This window comes from Oryctolagus cuniculus, chromosome 3 (genome assembly GCF_964237555.1).
Source record: "Oryctolagus cuniculus chromosome 3, mOryCun1.1, whole genome shotgun sequence".
NCBI classification, from domain to species: Eukaryota; Metazoa; Chordata; class Mammalia; order Lagomorpha; family Leporidae; genus Oryctolagus; species Oryctolagus cuniculus.
This window is the reverse complement of record NC_091434.1, coordinates 113,062,217-113,082,935: the sequence shown is the minus strand read 5'-3', so window position 1 is coordinate 113,082,935 and position 20,719 is coordinate 113,062,217. Positions and strand designations below refer to the sequence as shown.

General features: G+C 38.4%; 1 protein-coding gene across 4 annotated transcripts in view; it reads right to left on the bottom strand.

Annotated features, from left to right (window-relative positions):
• DPP10 (dipeptidyl peptidase like 10) overlaps positions 1-20,719 on the bottom strand; it is a 1,559,001-nt gene that overhangs the window by 621,761 nt on the left and 916,521 nt on the right. The gene's annotated exons all lie outside the window — the stretch shown is intronic.

Genomic DNA, 20,719 nt, shown 5'->3' with positions numbered 1-20,719 from the left:
CATATGTTCTTGTCACAATGGAGCCTCCAATAAATATTTGAACACAGATTTGCTTGCAGCACGTAAAACTACTTCTGTAACTGGTCAGGGGAAAAGAACAGAATTGGGAAAATCATTCAGAATTCCCCTTACTGCAGATCACTGCATATTTGTCCACATAGCGGGACCTTTTTAGACAGTTTCCTCACCGGTCATAAAAAGCAATAAAATATCCACCAATGGTTCACAATATTCTCTCACTGGGCAATATGCATGATACTGGCAAGGAGATAAAAGTGAAGGGGAAAGCGACACTTGGACATCTCTCACAATACCTGTATTGAAACTAGTCTTTTTTTTCACATTATCTGTGCTCTAGTCAGTCAACTCAAAATGTGTGAGCATCACACAAGAGTCACAGAGCACACCAGTTCGAAATATATTCCAGTTTTTCTTTGCAATAAAGTTTATAAAATACACCTCTCATTTCTTTCTTCCAATCCCATTACTCAACCTCTTTTCTTTCTTTCCCAATACAATCTTTATTCAGAAAAAGCTTACTTCAAGAAAAATGAAGCAAAATATGAAGGTGTCTATACACTAGGTGTGTGAAATCACCCAAGTAGAATTGTTTTAAACAGAATTAAACAGAATAACAATTGTTTAGTTAATTATAAGTGGGTTCCTGTGACTCACAGATTAAAACATTAATTTTCTCCCTGATTTTGGCATTGAATTTGGCCATAAAGGCATTAGAGTTTTAAATGTCAAGGATCTAAGTAAATGGAACCCAAAATGCACAGAGGGTGCTTTGTTGCTTTTCCCGTTTGCCTTCTCCAGACAGCTGCTCTTAAGTACATGTGTCATTTTGATGACCCAAATGCAGCAGAAGTCAATTCCAATCAGTTTTTTTAAATTAGTCTCTCTACACCCCTTGCAATAATTCTTGTTATCTGACACTTGCTCTTGTACTTTAGTTAGAATTTCCATCCCTATTTGCCACATAAATCAAGACAGTGCTCTTCCAAATGATTAATTTAAAGAAGCAACATCATCAAGATGAGCAAAAGTTGCCCCAGTACCATAACCCTTTTCCAAATGTAGTGTTCCTGCAAGGTTCTTGGTGAATTCCTTCATGGAATGTGTGTGCTGTGGTGAACAGGGATTTCCTATGATCATACCCTACTTCAAGGCTCCTCAGAAGCCAGAACCACAGAACTAGACAGGCCACAGCTAAAAATCAAAGCCTTTAATAGCTCTGAAAGTTGTGGAACACTCAACTCGAGAAGGAAGAGAGTGAAAGGAAAGTCAGTAACCACCAGCGAATGTATACCTATGTTGAGGATCATAAACACATTCATATCTGTAACCTGGAAGGATCATGAGCAGCCGTTATACTTCTTAGTGTACAGGAAAGGAAATGGAACGTGGATTTAGAAATTTTAGCTTTTAATTTAGTAAGAGAATCAAGGATAAATTGTGAATTCAAATTGACTGACTGCGATCTGCATTCAGGGTCACTTTAAAGACAAACTTTGAGAGAAATGACTTCAGATTCTATCTCACTGTTGGAGCATGATAGGACCATGTAATGTTTACCAACATTCTCTGACACAGAACGATAGCAACTAGGTGTCTTTCTGTGTGCCTGGTATTGTACTGGGTGTTATGCTTGTAATAACACATAATCCCCCTAATATTCAGGTGAGATGACTAAAGTTTTGACATATTTGCAGAAGACAAAAAATGTAATTTAGAGAGATAAGTGGCATATTTATATATTGTCAACAAGTAAGAGACGTGGGGTCCAGTTTGACTAAGCTTCATATTAACCATTTTAATATGCTACTTTTAAAGATAAACACTCATACAACAAGTGAATTAATGAATCAAAATCAGTGTATTACTTGGACTCATATCTAATATAATTGTCCATTAACATTTTTTATTGGGGAAAATTTACAGGACATTTTGAATTTAGCAATTCTTTCAAATATATTTAAATTTTCTCAGACATAGGCACCACAAAGTATACCATTTTATAAATGGTTAAATATATTTGAATGAAACTATTTTTCTGTTCATAAAGTGATGCACATAAGAAGGTAAGACTCCTCTAATAAGATTCAACAGGGGTTGGCACTGTGGCATAGCAGGTAAATCTGCCACCTATGATGCTGTCGTCCCAGATGGGCACTGGCTAGTCTCCCATCTACTTCATTTCCTATTCAGCTCTGTGTTAATGGCCTGAGGAAAGCAGCAGAAGATCACCTGAGTGTTTGAGCTCCTGACCCCCATGTGGGAAACTCAAATAAACCCCTGGCTCCTGGCTTCATTCTGGCTCAACCCTGGCCATGGCAGCCATCTGGGGAGTAAACCAGAAAATCTCTCTTATAACTGGGACTTTCAAAAAATCAATTAACCTTTAAATAAGTAAATAATAAATAAACAAATAAATAATGACTCAACAATGCCCACGGCATCTAAAAAATTCTGTTTAGGGAGTACTGACTTAACGAACTCCTTTGACTGATAATACTCGCCATTTGATCTACCTTACATCCTCTTCAATAATAATATCCCCAAAGCATAGTTTTGCTTATACTACTTTATAGTCCAAAGTCCTTTAATTTCCCTTCACTACCTAAAGAATAAAATAAAAATGCATGGGTCTAGAAAAATACCTGTTTACATTCAAGCTCCAGTCTCCTCACCCAGCATGATGTTCTTTAGAGAAAAAGCCTTGTGTCACATACAATGGGATCATTTCTCAAGTCCCCTAAGGTACTTCAACACTGACCTCACCATTCCCTTCCTAATTTGTCCTTCAATCCCTCCCATTTTTCTTCATCTTCTTTTTGTCATTGTTATTATTGTTGTTTTTAATATTTATTGTATTTAGAGGCCGGCACTGTGGCGTGGCGGATAAAGCTACTGCCTGCTGTGCCAGCATCCCACATGGGTGCGGGCTCAAGTCCACTCCAGCACTCTCCTGTGGCCTGAGAAAGCAGAAGATGGCCCAACTCCTTGGGCCTCTGCACCCATGTAGGACACCTGGAAGAAGCTCCAGGCTCCTGGCTTTGGATTGGTCCAGCTCCACCACTATAACCGTATGGGGAGTGAACCAGCAGATGGAAGATCTCTCTCTCTCTGCCTCTTTTCTTTGTAACTCTGCCTTTCAAATAAATAATTAAATCATCAAAAAAAAGAGATTTATTGTATTTATTGAGAGGCAGAGTTAGATAGAGGGAAAGAGAAAGAGAGAGAGAGAGAAAGAGAGAAAGAGAGATCCTCCATTCTCTGGTTCACTTCCCCAATGGCCACAACAGCTGGGGCTGGGCCAGGCCAAAGCCAAGAGCTTCATCCGGGTCTCTCACATGAGTTCAGGGACCCAAACACTTGGGCCATATCATTGCTTTCTCAGACATAGTAGCAGGGAGCTGGATCAGAAGTGGGGCAGCCAGGAGTTGAGCCAGAATCCATAAGGGATGCCAGCTTTGCAGGTGGCGGCTTAACCCATTATACCACAATGCCTGCCCTACACATCCAGTTCTTGACACTGTCAGTCATTCAACATCCTGCTCAAATGTCTCCCTTCTTGAAAGTTTGCCACAGTATTCAATTAAAAAACACCAAATGCACTGTACCAACAGGTTTTAATCCACTTCTGTTATTTAATAGTTATTTGATTATAAACATGTTTAAATTTTTCTGAAACTTATTTGTTAAAAAAATCCAAATAATTGGAATAATCTTGATGATTATTTTTAAATATTACAAGGATTAAGATGATATAACTCAAGCAGAACCCTTATCTAAGTATAAAATAAGGAAGTTCACACTAAGTAAACTGCCTATGATGTTTCCTTTCAAAATATGTGGAAAAAATATGTCCACTTTTTGTCATCATATTAGTCTCCTTTCTAATGTTCCTTCCTCAGAGAAGCCTTGCCTGACCATCCTCTCTAAAATAAGTATGAGGCTTTACAGCAAATTCAAGGAAAAAAAGACACTGAGGTATTGAAATTACGTCTCTAGATGGAATGAATTTTAATAAAAGATTTTCTTCAACCATATTTTACTTTTTGTGAAGTGCTAGGAAGTTTCCTTAAAAAAAACCTTTATTCCTGCTTGAAAAGTCAACTTTGTTTTTTAGGCTTAGAATATTAACTTTTTTTCATATTTATTCTTTAGTTGTTTCTCAGTATACCCACTCATTGAAAACCTGAATTCTTCACTTTAACCTTCCCATATGCTTAGCTCTTCACAAACAAAGACACTCCATGTTTTGAGAAATAAAACCAGTAATATTCCTCAAAGTGGAGATACAGGATTCAAAACTGAAATCTAGGGATTAGCTAATTCCCTTTATATAATCCTACTTATCGTTGAAGAGCATGTACAGAAATATTTTAGGGTTCTGAACACTGCACTACATGCAATTGGGAATACAAATGAAAATAAGATATATCACCAGTTAGCATAAAGTGTAATGAAGGATTTGCTAATGACCAATATAATATTACATAAATAAGATAAAGTACAAAAAATAAAAAATTTGCTAGGAAATAGAGTATTAGTTATTAGTTTCACTATGTTGCTATAAGATATTCATTTTACACATTTAATCAATATTTTCATTAAAAAGGGTGCTGTAGGGGCAAGCATTGTCGCATAGTAGGCTAAGCCTCTGCTGTGGTGCCACCATCCCATGGGTGCTGGTTGGAGTCCCAGTTGCTCCTCTCTCCATCCAGCTCTCTGCTGTGGCCTGGGAAAGCAGTAATAAATGGAGCGAATGCTTGGGACCCTGCACCCACGTGGGGGACTGGAGGGAGCTCCTGGCTCCTAGATTTGAATTGGCCTAGCTCCAGCCGCTGCGACTCTTTGGGGAGTAAGCCAGCAGATGGAAGACCTCTCTATCTCTCCGTCTCTGTCTGTAACTCTACTTCTCAAATAAATAAATAATTGTTTTTTAAAAAGGTACTAAAAATGGTGGAATTAGCTAGCAATACAAAATCTGGAGTGAAAGAGTAGTTTTTTAAGTGAACAGGTATATAAAAATACATGCTTAGATATCTGGAAATCTCAACAAAGTATGCATTTTTGCCCTTCAAGCAAAAATAATTGACAAAATTTATGAATGAGAACAGATCAATAAAAATAGAAAAAACTGAGAACATTTTCAAGAAGCTCCCAAAAGTTAAAGGCCAAAGATTTTGTCTCCAATAAGTAAATAATTTCTGTGCTATCTGATAAATTTTATAACATTTTGAAAAAAGTAAAACATTAAAATGTTAATATTTTCTTGATACTATATCTGAAAAGATGCTACAAAAATTTTAAAATCAATTACATAATTAAATGCAAATATAAACTTAAGTAAATTAAATGTAGAACTTGTATGTTGGCTACTATTAGGAGATACAGTCATAGTTAAGACTATCAATAAAGAACACATATAATCATAGGGAATATGTGTCATATTTAATTTTAAGTTAATATTCATAGTACCTACACTTTTTAAAATTGATCATGATTCAAAATTTCAGCATTTATCTTGCCTCATTGGTAAGTACATGCTTGTTCCAAATGATTACAAGTTACAAATTTTTCTAAATTGTATTCATTTTAGGGTTGTGCTGTTGACCTATATAAAGCATAGTAAATCAGTGATATTGGAGGAAATAGTAGCATGGACATTACCTGCAAATCTTCTAGAAATGCAGAGTGTCTTTTGTTGCAATTTGCCTTACCTTGTTGTTGTTATTTTACTTTGATTGGTTTTATTTGTTTATCATTAATTTATTTATAAATGACACAGCAATTACATCCATTGACTTTTGGTACATATAAATCCCAAATAATTATGATTGTCTGGAACACACCTAGATGTATTACCTTCAAATTAAAAACAAAACAAAGATGCCAGCTATCCTTAGTATATTATACAGTATTAGTTTATATTTCAAGTGTCATGTTTTAGAGATCTTTGGAGAGGTTATATAGATGTAATTCTGGACACATTCAGGATCAATAGACAAGCCATATATCATTCAAAGAAAAATGAATTTAATTCATGACATCACTGAAGAAGACTGATGACTAAAGCAGAAACAATAGACAACATCACAGACATCTCAATCTGTCCAGCTTATAGAAGACTGATTAAAAAGTTAACACGGAACAAGCTTTCTACTCAAGAGTGGGAAAACTGTTTCACACAGATCACAGGCAGACACTAAGCAAGCTTCCAGTGGACATTTTAAACAAATTGGATTAAGATCCTGGAGCATTAATTGAACGAATGTAGCAGGACAGGGAACATTGTAAGTACAATTATTAAGCCAAAGCACCATCAAAGCAACAGCTGACAAGAGGTTGAAGTGGTCCAGTCAACCAAAGGAGGGCCCATCAAGAGCAAGTGCCATGGTAACAAGATTTTAGAGATGCTAAAGGCATTTTGTTTGTTGACTTTTTGGAGCACCAAAGAACAGTAACATCTGTTTTTTATGAGGATATTTTGAGAAAGTTAGCCAAAGCTTTGGCAGAAAATGTCCCAGGAAATCTTCACCATAGAGTCAGTCTGTCTCTACCACAACAGTGCTCCTGCTCACTCCTCTCTTCAAACAAGGGATGTTTTGTAAAAGATGTGGTGGGAAATAATTAGGTATCCACCCTACAGTTCTGATATAGCTCCTTTTAACTTTTTTGTCTTCTGGTCATAAAAAAAAAAATTTTGATGGGGGCTCACTCTTCTTCAGTTAGTACTGTAAAAAATAAATAGAGTGAGAGGGAGGGGGAGGGACAGAGTGGGGAGGGGAAGGAGGGAGAGAGAGAGAGAGAGAGAGCGAGCATGGTTAAATTTCCAGGGTGCTCAATTCTTTAGGGTTGGATGAAATGGCTGGTACAATAACTTAAAAATGTCTTAAATTTTATGGAGCTTATTTTGAAAAATAAAGCTCATCTTCATTAATTTTTTTTCAGTCACACTTTTCCACAACTCCTTAAAGTCCCTTTGTGTGTGTACACACAGACACACACACACAGACACATACACACAAACACATCTTGTTCAGCTTTAAAAATTGAGAAAGTTTTGATAGTCACTACAATATGGAAGAACCATAAACCCATTTTGCTAGGAGAAATCAGAGAGTCACAAAAAAAATGAATCTTAATGAAGATTAAGAGGGAGTAGGAGGTGGGAAGGGAGTGGTGGTGGGAGGGTGGGTATGGGGGGAAGAACTACTATATTCCTAAAGCTGTACCTATGAAAATTGTATTCATTAAATAAAAACTTTTAAAAAATATGCATTTTTCAAAAAAGGAAAAAGACAAAAAATAAATTTTATTTCACATAGATGAGGTATCCAGCAAAGCCCAATAAACATACACAAAGTGAAGTGTTACTGTTCTGGGTCTGAGAGGAAGAGAAAATGAGGGGTTTTTAATAGGTATTTCAGGTGGAGAAGATGACAAAAGTTCCAGAGAAAGGTGAGGTGATGACTACACAGCATGATGTACTAACTTCCACGGGGCTGTACATTTTGAGATGGTTAAAATGTTAAATTTGAGGCTATAAGTATAGAGAGAAGTGTGTGTGTGTATATATATATATATATATATATAATGTGATATATATATATATATCACATTAAAATATAAAATAGCTACATTCATGGGTGGGCATTTGTTACAGTGGTTAAGACACTGCTAGAGACATTGACATTCCATAGTGGAGTTCTTGGATCTCATTGAGCCCCAGCTCAGCTTCCAATTCCAGCTTCCTGTTAGTGTGCACTGCAGAGGAGCAACGTTGACAGCTCAAGTACTGGGGTCCCTGCCAGGCATCTGGATACCTAAAAGTAGGTTCTAGGCTCCTGGCTTCGATTTGGCCTAACCCTAGTAGTTGTTGGCATTTTGGGAGTAAACCAGTAGATGGAAGATTGCTGCCTCTGTATGATTTCCAAATAAATACCAAATTTAGAAAATTTAAAAATAGCAGCCTTGGGAGCCCATATTGTGGGGTAGTTGGATAAGCTGCCACCTTCAGCATCAGCATCCCATATCTAAGCACTGGTTCTAGTACCAGCAGCTCTGCTTCCAATTCAGCACCCTGATAATGTTCCTTGGAGAGCTGTAGATGATAGCCCAAGTGATAGGGTCCCCACCAGAAACATGGGAGGCCTGGATGGAGTTCTGGGTGTCTGGCTTTGGCCTGGCCCAGCCCTGGCCATTGCAGCCATCTGGGGCTTAATCCAGCATTTGGAAGGTTCTTTTCTTTCTCTGTCTCTCCTTTTCTCTCTGTCACTCTGGCTTTCAATTAAATGAAAAAAAATCTTTAAAAAAAGACTTGCAACATTCACAACAGCAAAAATACATTAACTAACTTAAGAAAGCACTGGTGTCCAAAGAGAGAAAACCATGAGACTTTACCGGGGAATTTATAAAACCACACAGAATATAATCAAATTGATATTAAACAGTTTCAATTCCAACAGGGCAAATATGTTCAATCTTCCTACATTAGTCTAAAATTTAAAAGAACTTACGATGGAAAATTCTAACCAAAATAGTTTTTTCTAAACAAAATGATTTTAAATTCACAATTTAAAAACAATAATTTTGTAAAAAATACTGTGATGGGTATCAGTTATTGAAAAGCATATCATGCAAATAAAATATACTATATAAGAATTAAAACTAGAAAATAAACTATATCTTGCACAGAAACACATACAGACAGAATTGTTTATATTTTGGTCTCCACTTCTTCATTGCACTTTCTTTCTTCAATGAAGGATAATTGGAGTTGTAGACAACATTCCAAAGATACACATCCCGAGCTCCATGGTGCTGTCATACAGTTAATTTACCTGTTGCCTTACAACACTGTTTAGAAGCAGTCCCATCTATTCATTTCTCAGGCCTCTCAGTAGGGCATTTTCTTGTCTCTTATGACCATACACTCTGTTTCTCTTGCTTTTATACCCACTGCTAATAACTTCTATTCCTCTGAACTGTAGATTTCCCCAGGCCATGACCTTGGCACACCTTGTTTCTTTTTGTGAACACTGTGTATCATTACTTCTTCTCTTACTCAAATTTTCTATCAACTTTGCATGTTTATATTAATAAGAAAATGTGTGGAAAATATATACTTAAAAAGAGAAAGCTGACTTTTAACTGCAGAAAACAAACTGTATCACAACATCCTTCAAATGTACTATTCTCGCCCTCTCACTATAAAACAGCTTCCTTACATATCAACAGCATTTTTCTATTTTTAGTACCTACTGCTTCTCTAAATTGTCCTTGAGATTTACACCACTCACCCTTTCCTACCTTTTTTTCAGCTTCTGTGATGAGAGGGCTCCATGCTAAGTACATCATATATTTTGGTCTCAAGTTTTACATTTTTCAAAATTAGGTTTCTTAGTAGGGTGCTTTTATTCACCTATTTAGACAGTTTTTTTAGCTCTATGAAATCTTTAGAGCAGCGGGGTCAGCATCATCTGAAAGCTTGTTTGAAATAGAAATTATTCAGTCCCGCTATAGCACTTCTGAATCTCCAGAGCCAGGACAGCGTCAATAGTTTCTCCTAACAAGCTCTGCAGGTGATCCTGCTGCATGCTACAGTTTGAGAAACATCCCTCAAGGTCAATGATAATCAAAGTATGGGCAATGTCACCTCTAAGTTTGCATAAACACTAATGATTCATATCTGACCCAAATCTACTGAGTTTCTAGGGAGGGACTGAATTTATTTTTTTTTAACAAACTTTCGGATGATTCCTGTTCACACTATAGTTGGAGAATCTCTACTATAGAAACTAAGTCCTGGAGAGTGAAAGTCCTGGAACTGCTACAATGATCTGTCTCAGACTCAGAGGAATGTGGTAGATGCCTTATGCTTAGTAGTTTGGAGCTCCTATAACTGTGTTTCAATCACCGTTATTTAATGAGTAGCTTTGTTACTTATGCAATTGATCTGATCTATAGATGAAGGTACTTCAAAAAGGTCATGGAGAGTGGAATTAAAAGATAAATTTATTTTGGTGAAAAATTTTTGAAATTCATACATAATTGTTTCATACCATACAATTCCATGAACTTTTTGAAGACTCCTCATAAGTGTGGCTGCAAGCCTAACTAGCTATGCCTGAGACACAAGAGCAGGGTTTCTAGTCTTCCCCTAGTATTTGTTATTTTCCCAATCATGCTAAAGTCTGAACCAAGTTCTACCTGGACAGAGACAGTTCACTCTCACCTTTGCAGTCCTAACATCTAGGACAGCACATACGGTGCAGTGCAGACAACATATCTGGATGCACATGCTGAGTTTTTGTGAAAATTTTAAGAAATAGTAAAGTGAATTTTTTATAATGAATCCATCTATGACAATTTAAACTTTATGACCATGTCTCTCAATTTTCAAGAAATTAAAAAAACTACATAAATGTTTTGGGATTAACTGCCATTAAGGAAAAAAAAACGTTTTAAGACTTCTGTAGACCCCTATTGAATATACTCATTTTTGAGCCTGCTCTCAGTATGCTACTAAGGTAAATACTGTTATGCATTGAAGGAAGGGAGGAAAGAAGAAAAGAAAGACCCTAAATGAGCATATTGCACCCAGATAAATGAAAATATCTCCTTTATCTCTCTTCGAAGAGTAATAGTTCATTAAGACATTGGAAAGATGAAAGAGAAAACAATACATTTTTAAAAATCCTCAGTGTGCAACAAGTTGAGAGTGAAAGGAAATCAAGAAAGAGAGCACCCTGATGGCATTAAGAGTTAAAGAGGCTGAAGATCAACTCTGTTCTGACCCTTTCCCCACTACAGAATGCAGATCAGAAGGAGCTCAGTTCTGAAAAGCAGGAGGTCACTGCCGCCTGGGGAACTCCCAACCTCCTGTTGTTTCTTCAGGTTGAACAAGGAGTACTTAATACGCTCCCTTTTGTAGTGTTAGTTAAAGGTTGTACCAGTAATTGCTAGGAGTCAAATATGATCCCAAACAAAGGTTAAGCAAAATGCAACTACTTGAAAAGAACAAGTGCTGCTGCGGCTTCAAGGTAGATTCCCGCCCTGCATTATTAATTCGCTCCTTATGATGCTGCTGACCTTTAGTAGCTGCTGAGCTACTGGGGAAAGGCTGGGCTATTCACCCGAACTCCTAACTGAGCTCTTTCCCCACCACTAAGTCGAGCCAAAAACCTTCCCAGCAAGATAGCATCAAGGAATTATTTCGGCTTCCAGAGCTAAGATATCATTTCTGTTCAGTTCTCCAGAGGACAAGCTTCTGACTAGGAAGAATTCTCCATTTTCAGTAGGAAAAACTTTGGCTTTCTCAGGAATCTAAACAAATATCGAAATAGAAACAGACATATTTGATATAACTCAAGCATTGTTTCTCCCATACATTTATTATTGAATATCTATAATACCAACTCTGAAAAGTTCAAATATCATAAACTTTGTGTATTTGATGTACTGTAAAAAATTCAACTCTGCCTTTTAAAAAGGAGCAATAGAGATAGTCACTTTTTATATTTTAAGTTGAAAGTATTGTGTAGGAAAAAATTTTTCTAATACCTTCCTCACATTGGAATTTTAATAACTGAAAAATACAAAAATAGCTGAATTATCAATTTTACAACTTTTCTTCAAAAGAAAAACAAAAGCAGGAATTAATGAAATGAGCAGAATAGAAACTGAAAATGATTTTAATTATAATTATTGCTTGGCCATTAAAAATGGTAGTAGATTATTCAAAAAAAGAAATGTCTTATCCCCACATATTAATATTCCTGTTTAAATATAAGTTTTAAAAAATGTGTTTGTTTTAACTTCTCCATGACTTAATGATGGTTAGTAACCAATTCTAACACATATATATGCATATACAAAATACACAATTTAAAAAAAAGAAGTTAACGAAGATATGGACCTTTGATTTGAATCTATTATTTCTGGATATTCTTTCAGACTCTCTGTGTACCAGTAATAATTAATAAGCCCAAGGTAAGTTATACTTTATCTTCATAAGTATGCATCATACATCATTTGTGCTCTGCTTCAGCCAGGAGTTCTCTGGCTGAAATTTTTGTATGGAGGAGTAAGGCAATTACTGGACCCAAAGCCAGTCAATGTTTCCATTCATCTACTGAAGAGAGCCTTCTTTTTCTTTAGTCTTTGTAAATAGACTAGCCAGCATCTGAAGCAGTCTCAAAATATTCTCTCTGTGTCACTAGTCAAAAACAGCCCCGCCCACATATATTTTTAAAAGAAGCTTGCTCTAAAGATTCATTCTGCCTGACTGATTAGATTACAGGTACATTCCATCTAAATTAGGGTTCTGTTTTGTGTTTTTCACAATATTTTTATCTCCTGACAGAAGAGAACAAAATCATGTCAGCCATTTTCAGCTTGTCTGGGCAGGAGGTGGGGGTGAGTGAAGTGCCAACCCTTCTGCTAGGAAGAGAAAACCTGCTTCATGTCTCCCTCTCCAGTAAAATTATCATTGCTTTGGCCACATGAGAAACATCAATTCATTTTGCTAGTCCTTATTAGTACACTAAAAGCATTCTGGGGATTTAAAGATGTGTAATAGTTGTTTCAAGTCCAGCCCATGCTTCTCATAAAACACACAGGGTGAGGATCCCTGTGAAGGGTCACAATTGAAAAGCTACTGCTGTAGACCCAGTATAGTTTCATGTTGTTATATTTTTCATATAACATATATTTTAGAAGAGATGTGTGAGGATACATTGGAGAACTAGTTTTTGAAAAAGAAAAGGCTTAAATAGTATTTTGGAAATTGCCTCCCCACAAAATACCACAGGAGGAGAGAGAAGGAGAGGAAGGGAGGAAGGGGGACAAAGGGAGAGGGAAAGGGAGGGTGGAGGGGAGGAGGAGGTGGAGGGGTGAGAGGGACATGGACAGATACATAAATGATAAAGAGAGAAGAAAAAAACAGTAATAACAATGCTTCCAGATGTAAGATTACAGAAGCAAATCCAAAAATAAATGAAATCTACCTGCTAATACATGAATTCCATGCAAGTTGGATTTATTTCTTTTATTCATTATATCCATTTTATAATCAAAGTCTAAGGTGTAGAAGAACTGAAGCACGTATTTGGCAGATAAATAATTTTTAATACCGAAGGCAGGGGTTGGCATCATTGCACTAATCTGGCATCCCTTTTGTGTGGGGAGCAACTGGGAGCAACTAGGACTAGAATAAGTTACTGGAATTAAGACTTATTGTATGCATCTGCTCTCCCACAATATGGCGCTGGGAGAGGAGGAAACAGCTTCTACACAGCTGCCTCCAGTTCAACCAATAAACAGCAGGACCTGCTCCTGATTGGAGGAGAGCAGCGTACTCGGCCTGTGGGTAGCAGAGTTGGGATTGGTGGAAGAGGACTATAAAGGAGGAGAGAGACAACATGCACAAGGAACATCTATCTGAAGGAACACCTGTGCAGCCCCCAGGAGAGCCGGCCGGCGGTGTGCCGCTCCCCCGCGGAAGTGGGGAAAGTGGCAGGGGAACCGCCCTTCCACGGAGGGAAGAACCAGCAGCAAACCCGGGGAGGGCCGAGCAGACAAAAGAACAGCGCAGGGTCCTGTGTCGCTCCTCCACGAAGACGGGGAGCGACATAATGGTGCTGTGACTCGGATATGAAGCCTAGGCAGGGTTTAGTGTCGTTCCTCCATGAAAAGGGGGAGCGACACTTTTGAGTGCCAATGAGTGCCAGTTCAAGTCCTAGTAGCTCCACTTCCCATTCAACTCCCTGGAGTTGTCCTGAGTAAGCAGTGCAACATGGCCCAAGAGCCTGGGCCCTTATTACCAACATTGGAGACCTGAAAGGCATACCAGGCCCCTGACTTTGGCTTGGCCCAGCGCCAGCCTTGCAACAATTAGGGGAGTGACCCTGCAGATGGAAAATCTCTCTTTCAAATAAACACATACATCTTTATATAAAAAGGCATACTTCCACTTGCATTCACTGGTTAACCCATTAGTTAAAGTACCTTTCTAGAATGATCTAGGGGAAACCCTAAGGCTATATGAGGTCTTTTCTTGAATTTATTCATGGCACCTTGGCTTATCCATTTGGGGCACTTATGAAACTGCATCTGATTGTCCAGTTTTCTGCACCTCTTCCACTAGACCATTTCTTCAATCACTAGATATTAGAGGAACAGAGTGAGAATGACTGGCATGAAATGCCCACTAACAGTGAGATGTAGTAGCTTCCTTTTCAGGAAAGATATTTGTTATTAATTTTAGTATTATCTCTTTCCTGTGATTTGGAAATCAATAACAATTGGAAATCAATAACAATATGCTTCTCTCTAGCCTTAGTTTACTCCTTCAGCAAAAATAGAGACTCACAGACATCCATGTTGATTCAGATTCCAGCAATTGTCTTACTCCTTTTGGCTATAACTACGTACCTGATTCTCAGGTACTTTGCATAGGAATGAACTTTATGCAGCCTGCAGTTCTGGCACTCCAAGAGCATGGTCTCAATAACTGCGTGGCTTCTGAAAAGGAGCAATTCAACTCCTGGTGGAACACTGAAAGTGGAAACATTTGTGTGCAAAAGAACATGTGTGTGACAGATGAATGAGGGGTAACAAGCTTTCTTTTTAACAACCCATTCTCAGGATAACCAAACAATCCTACAAGAGTGAGAACTCAACTCCTACAACAAAGGCTTTAATCCCTTTTAAAGGCCCCAATTCCTCCCAACACTGTTACATTGGGAACCAAGCCTCATCAAGAGTTTTGGTGGCAGCAAACCATAGTGGTGACAAATATGAACTTCTATAAAATCACTCAGGACCCAAGACTAATATAACTGCCATTTGTCTCTTTCTCCCTTTCTCCCTCTCTTCTTAAAAATCACCTCCAAATATCCATTCTACCTGTCCTCCCACTGATGAGATGCATTGCTTCAATGCTGCTCTGTGTCACTAAATTTAGTTTGTGATATTCCCTTCATTTGTTCCTTGCAAGAAGGTTGCCTGCATTATGTGGTGGTGCAACAAAGATATAGGGAATAGAAGCAAGAACCACCTTCTCAGAGACAAGTAATAGAAATGGAATTGGTCCAGTCTAAGGAGAAAGACACTGCTTATGTCTTGATTACACTAATACATTAATCGATCTAGAAAATCTGTGACATGAGCAGAAGGCAAGAGCCAGTTTTCTCTGATTCCCACGTGTAAATCCTCATTGAAGAAATTCTTTAAGGAAGCATTTGGTTCATACTACTAAATATCTTCATCATAAAATTGACTTTCCATACTCCGATTCATAGTCACTATACAACATAGTTCATTTTCTTTCCCAAAAATAGCCACCAATAGTGACAGAAAGATCTGAAAATACTGATGTACTTTATGAAGGCTGCAAATCTATTTTTCTTTTCTTTATCAATTTACACTTTAGCACTGTGGTTTATTTGCTAGTCTCTGTGCCCTTGGTTAATGTGAATCTGTACCCAAGAGATGAATCCATTTAATGTGTTTATAAGCATCAAAGTATCTGTGCCCCAAACCTGAGTGCCAAAACTTGTACCTGGGTGAATCCATCAAAGTAAATGGGATGTTATGAGAAATGTGGGCAGCCAGCCAGTTGACTTTGCTGAGTGATAGCCTGACCTTGGCTTTCACCTGCCTTTCAAACTTTCCTAGTAAAAATATTCCAAGTATTCAGCCATTATGGTCAGAAGGGTATTTTGCCACAGTACAAACTAATACAGCGTTCGACAGCACTCAGACCCTTAGTAAAATCAGATATTTCAACTTGATAACAACATGATGAAAATTATAGGAGACTATTTTTGGTAAACAGCGATACCACCAACAATAGTAACAGTAAAGATGATATGCAACGACGTGCCACATAACAATGTTTTGGTTAATGACAGACTGCACATAAAATCGTGGTCTCCTAAGTGTATAATGAGGCTGAGAAACTACAATTACCTGGTAAAGTCATGGCCATCACAGTATCTTAATGAAACGCACTGTATTGTGCACCTGGTGATGCTGATGTAAACAAAACTATGTGCTGCCAGTTATAAAAAAGTGTAGCACATATCATTATGATCAGTTTTTAATGCTCAGTAGCAATACTTAACTATGTTACTAGTTTAAATATTTATTATATTGTACTTTTAATAATTATATTAAATTTAACTACTATTTATTTTTAAAAAATATTCTGCAGAACACTATTCTCTGTTGGTTTTTTTTGTTGTGTTTGTTTGTTTGTTCGTTTTTTTTTTTCTGACAGGCAGAGTTAGACAGTGAGAGAGAGAGAGGGAAAGGTCTTCCTTCCTTTGGTTCACTCCCCAGATGGCTGCTACGGTCAGCACGCTGTGCTGATCCAAAGCCAGGAGCCAGGTGCTTCCTCCTGGTCTCCCACGCGGGTGCAGGGCCCAAGCACTTGGGCCATCCTCCACTGCCCTCCCGGGCCACAGCAGAGAGCTGGACTGGAAGAGGAGCAACAGGGACAGAACCAGCACACCAATCGGGACTAGAACCCAGAGTGCTGGCACCACAGGTGGAGGATTAGCCTAGTGATCCACGGCGCCGGCCAGTATTCTCTGTTTTGCTGGTAGCGGCCTTGCACATCTTGAGTTTTCCACATCTCTGCATAATCTTCTGTGCTTGATTTAACCTTGTGTTGATTTGCTAGGCATGACACTGGAATCAATTGCATGTCACATATATATATCCCACAAAATCTTCAAAAAGTTCATAGAAAATATGATTATGAAAAAAGTATCATGATTTTCAAAACTTTTTGTGTTAAAATAAGTATGTCTTTTAATTCCATTTTCACTCAATTTTCCATGAAGTTTTGAAGTACCTTCATATATGTGTGCTGTCATATTTGTTATATATCTAGGCTATATGGTACGCACACACAGTTGATTTTACTGAGAGTCTGAGCACTGACCAATGTTATGTGTGTATGCGTGTACCATACAGCCCAGGTATTACTACATACTTGTGTATCTATATCAAGCACACACATATATCACATAGCCTAGGTATGTGATAAGCCACACCACCTTGGTTTCTGAAAGTATACTCTGATGTGTGTCCCACAACAAAATTGCATCACAATGCAGTTTTCAAACAAGGCCCTAGTCAGTAAGGAATATGGGATTGTATCATGCTTGTGTTCCACTGAAGCTGCAGTCTTCATATTTTGGATACATAACTATGGCAGGAACAGATTAGAAGGGATAACAGAATCCAAAATTCATCCAAACAGAATTCAGCGTACACAAGCCCTTGATGTGCAGAAGTGTTCTGTCTAATGAATAAGTTAAAATACAGTGTTTTAAAGCAAAAAAAAAGTTTCAGTATGGAGGAATAAGCAAAAACCACATGCATGTCTTAAAGACAAACAGTTGGATCCTGAGGTATTTCAAGTCATTTTTATTGAATTTCTAAACTTCCTTGCTACTGTGAGTTTATAATGGGGGAGTTTAACGAATAGTGTTCTTTGGGGCCTGTGCTGTGGTATAGTAGGTTAAATCTCCACCTGTTGTGCCAGTATCCTATATGGGCACCCATGCATGCCCTAGCTGCTCTTCTTCCAATCTAGCTCTCTGCTATGGCCTGGGAAAACAGTGGAGGATGGCCCAAGTGCTTGGGCTCCTGCACCCACATGGGAGATCTGGAGGAGGCTCCTGGGTTCAGATCAGCCTCTCTCTGGCCATTGTGACCATTTAGGGAGTGAACCATTGCAGGGGGGAATTCTCTGTCTCTCTGTCTCTCTCTCCCTTCCTCTCTCCGTCTGAGCTCTGCCTCTCATATTAATAGATCTTAAAAAAAAAAAAAATAGTGTTATTCTTGATGATGCCATGGCTCACTTGGTTAATCCTCCGCCTGCGCGCCAGCATCCCATATGCGCACCAGGTTCTAGTCCTGGTTGCTCCTCTTCCAGTCCAGTTCTCTGCTGTGGCCCCGGGAGGGCAGTGGAGGATGGCCCAAGGGCTTGGGTGCCTGCACCTACATAGGAGACCAGGAAGCAGCACCTGGCTCCTGGCTTCAGATCAGCACAGCGCCGGCCGTGGTGACCATCTGGGGAGTGAACCAATGGAAGGAAGACCTTTCTCTCTGTCTCTCTCTCACCGTCTGTAATTAGTCAAATAAATTAAAAAAAAAAAAGTGTTATTCTAAAATAAGTTCAAAAGAGTTTTGATTGTACATTATAAAAACTACTGAAAGAAGTATAATTGCTTATGCATGTATAGTTACTTTTATGCATATATGATGTTCAGCATGTGGAAGTATTAGTGGGGGAATCATTTCTGTGGAATTGAAATTTAGATGAGTAAAAGTTAAACTGCACTAAAGAAAATGAGGCAACTCACTGGACATAATTAAGGATTGGATACATATACAGCATTATTTAAAAGGAATATTTTCTCCATAAATATTTTATAACAGGACCTGACACTGTCTGTGTTGGATAGTTTAAAAAAGAATTCCATAAGGAAACAAATGCTTGACCTGAGTGACTGCATAAAACACTTTGCAGTTCTAGGTTTTTCTGAGTGAATAAACTTACAGGAAAGGCTATTAATTTCCCTGTCATAAGCTTGGGGAAACATAGTCTATACTATGTAATAGATTGGTAAGGAGCGCACAGTGGCACAGTGCTATAGATTCGTAAAGTCCAGTCACCATCAAGACCTTGGAATTGACGAATGTTTTGAAAATAATGAGTCTACATTGACGATTTGGTCAGTGACCATTTCATCATCATAAAAGACCAGTTCTGAAATTCTCATGGCTATATAACTCACAGAAGTTTTCCAGCAGTAGTTATTTCATTCTTATTGATGAATGAGTTTAACATCAACACACCCATCATTCAAGTAAAGGCACTGGTGGAAGAATATGTGAATAAATAACATATTGATACTTTGGCTGTACAAATTGTTCATAAAGACAAGGATTATGATGTCAGTATACAACTGGGCTTTACTTCATCCACTATTTAAAGATGAAAAACAAATACATTATTAATTTACCAATTTGTGGTGAGAAAAATTCAATATATTATGTGGGTTAATAAAGCTTAAAATTTTTATGTTTCTAAATGTTATGACATTTTATTAATGATGTTGATTCTTTAGTGCAGGGGAGAAGGAACAAATGTGAAGAAAGGAAGAGCGTCTGATTTGTAGTCAGAAGACAAGCCCCTGTGCCTCCCCATGGTTTGGAGGTGGAGAGACTGCAGAGCAGCAGACTACAGGGATGACCTTGCTTCACAGATCGTCATTTGCTTTATCTTCATCTCCCTTTAAGGTAGACAGAACACTCTTTTCTAGCTTTACGAAGAATTTTGCCCACAAGTGATACTGGAATGCTGGAGTAAATCAAAATAAACCTTATTGCAACTGTATGATTTTTTAATGCATTATGATTTAGGAAGAGAAAAGGAAGTATCTTTCTCCCCAAGTATATACTACAGCAACTTAGAGAGATACTAGCCTATGTCAGTGATGTCTTTTGAACACAGAAGTTATCTTCTCTTAAAGCCTATTTAACTTTTTAAATAAGGTTTAATCTATTTATTCGACAGAGGGAGGGAGAGACCAAGTGAGAGAACAAGTTCTCATCTACTGGTTCACTGCCCAAATGCCTACAATGACCAGGACTTGGAAGCAGAAAGCTAAACCTGGGAATCCAATCCAGACCTCCCATGTGGACGGCTGGGATGCAGTTACTTGTTAATCATGTTGACTCCAAAGGTCTGCATTAGGATATAGCTTGTAGTCAGGGGCTGGAGCAGGGTTGTATAACCAGGTGCTCCAATGTGCAATGCAAGAATTTTAAATAGTAGGCCAAATACCTACCTTTTAAAAAGTATTTTCCGGCCGGCACCGCGGCTCACTAAGCTAATCCTCTGCCTTGCGGCGCCAGCACACCGGGTTCTAGTCCCGGTCGGGGCACCGGATTCTGTCCCGGATTCTGTCCCGGTTGCCCCTCTTCCAGGCCAGCTCTCTGCTGTGGCCAGGGAGTGCAGTGGAGGATGGCCCAAGTGCTTGGGCCCTGCACCCCATGGGAGACCAGGATAAGTACCTGGCTCCTGCCATCGGATCAACACGGTGTGCTAGCTGCAGCACGCCAGCCGTGGCGGCCATTGGAGGGTGAACCAACGGCAAAAGGAAGATCTTTCTCTCTGTCTCTCTCTCTCTCACTGTCCACTCTGCCTTTCAAAAATAAAAAAATAAAATTAAAAAAAAGTATTCTCCATTTAGTTCTCATAGAGTTCCCAGATACGGACTTCAGTCTCCAGTCTAATGACTTGGCAAGGTTGCAGCCAATCCAGGTATCAAAGTATTCTATGCCCAGAAGCAAGGGATTTGAGTATGAAATACCGCTACCATACATCTGATATAGAGGAGATCAGTGTCACATGACTTAAGGATATGTTCTGCCAAGGATTTGTACACTACAATTTCTTTTACATCAAAAGCATATAAAAATGGGATATTTGTGATTAAATTAATTGTGTGTCCAGTCTGGGGTATGGACAATGCCAGAACATTGGAGCCTTCATGGAGATGAATATTGCTTTTTTTTTTTTTAAACTTTTATTTAATGAATATAAATTTCCAAAGTACAGCTTATGGATTACAATGGCTTCCCCACCATAACGTCCCTCCCACCCGCAACCCTCCCCTTT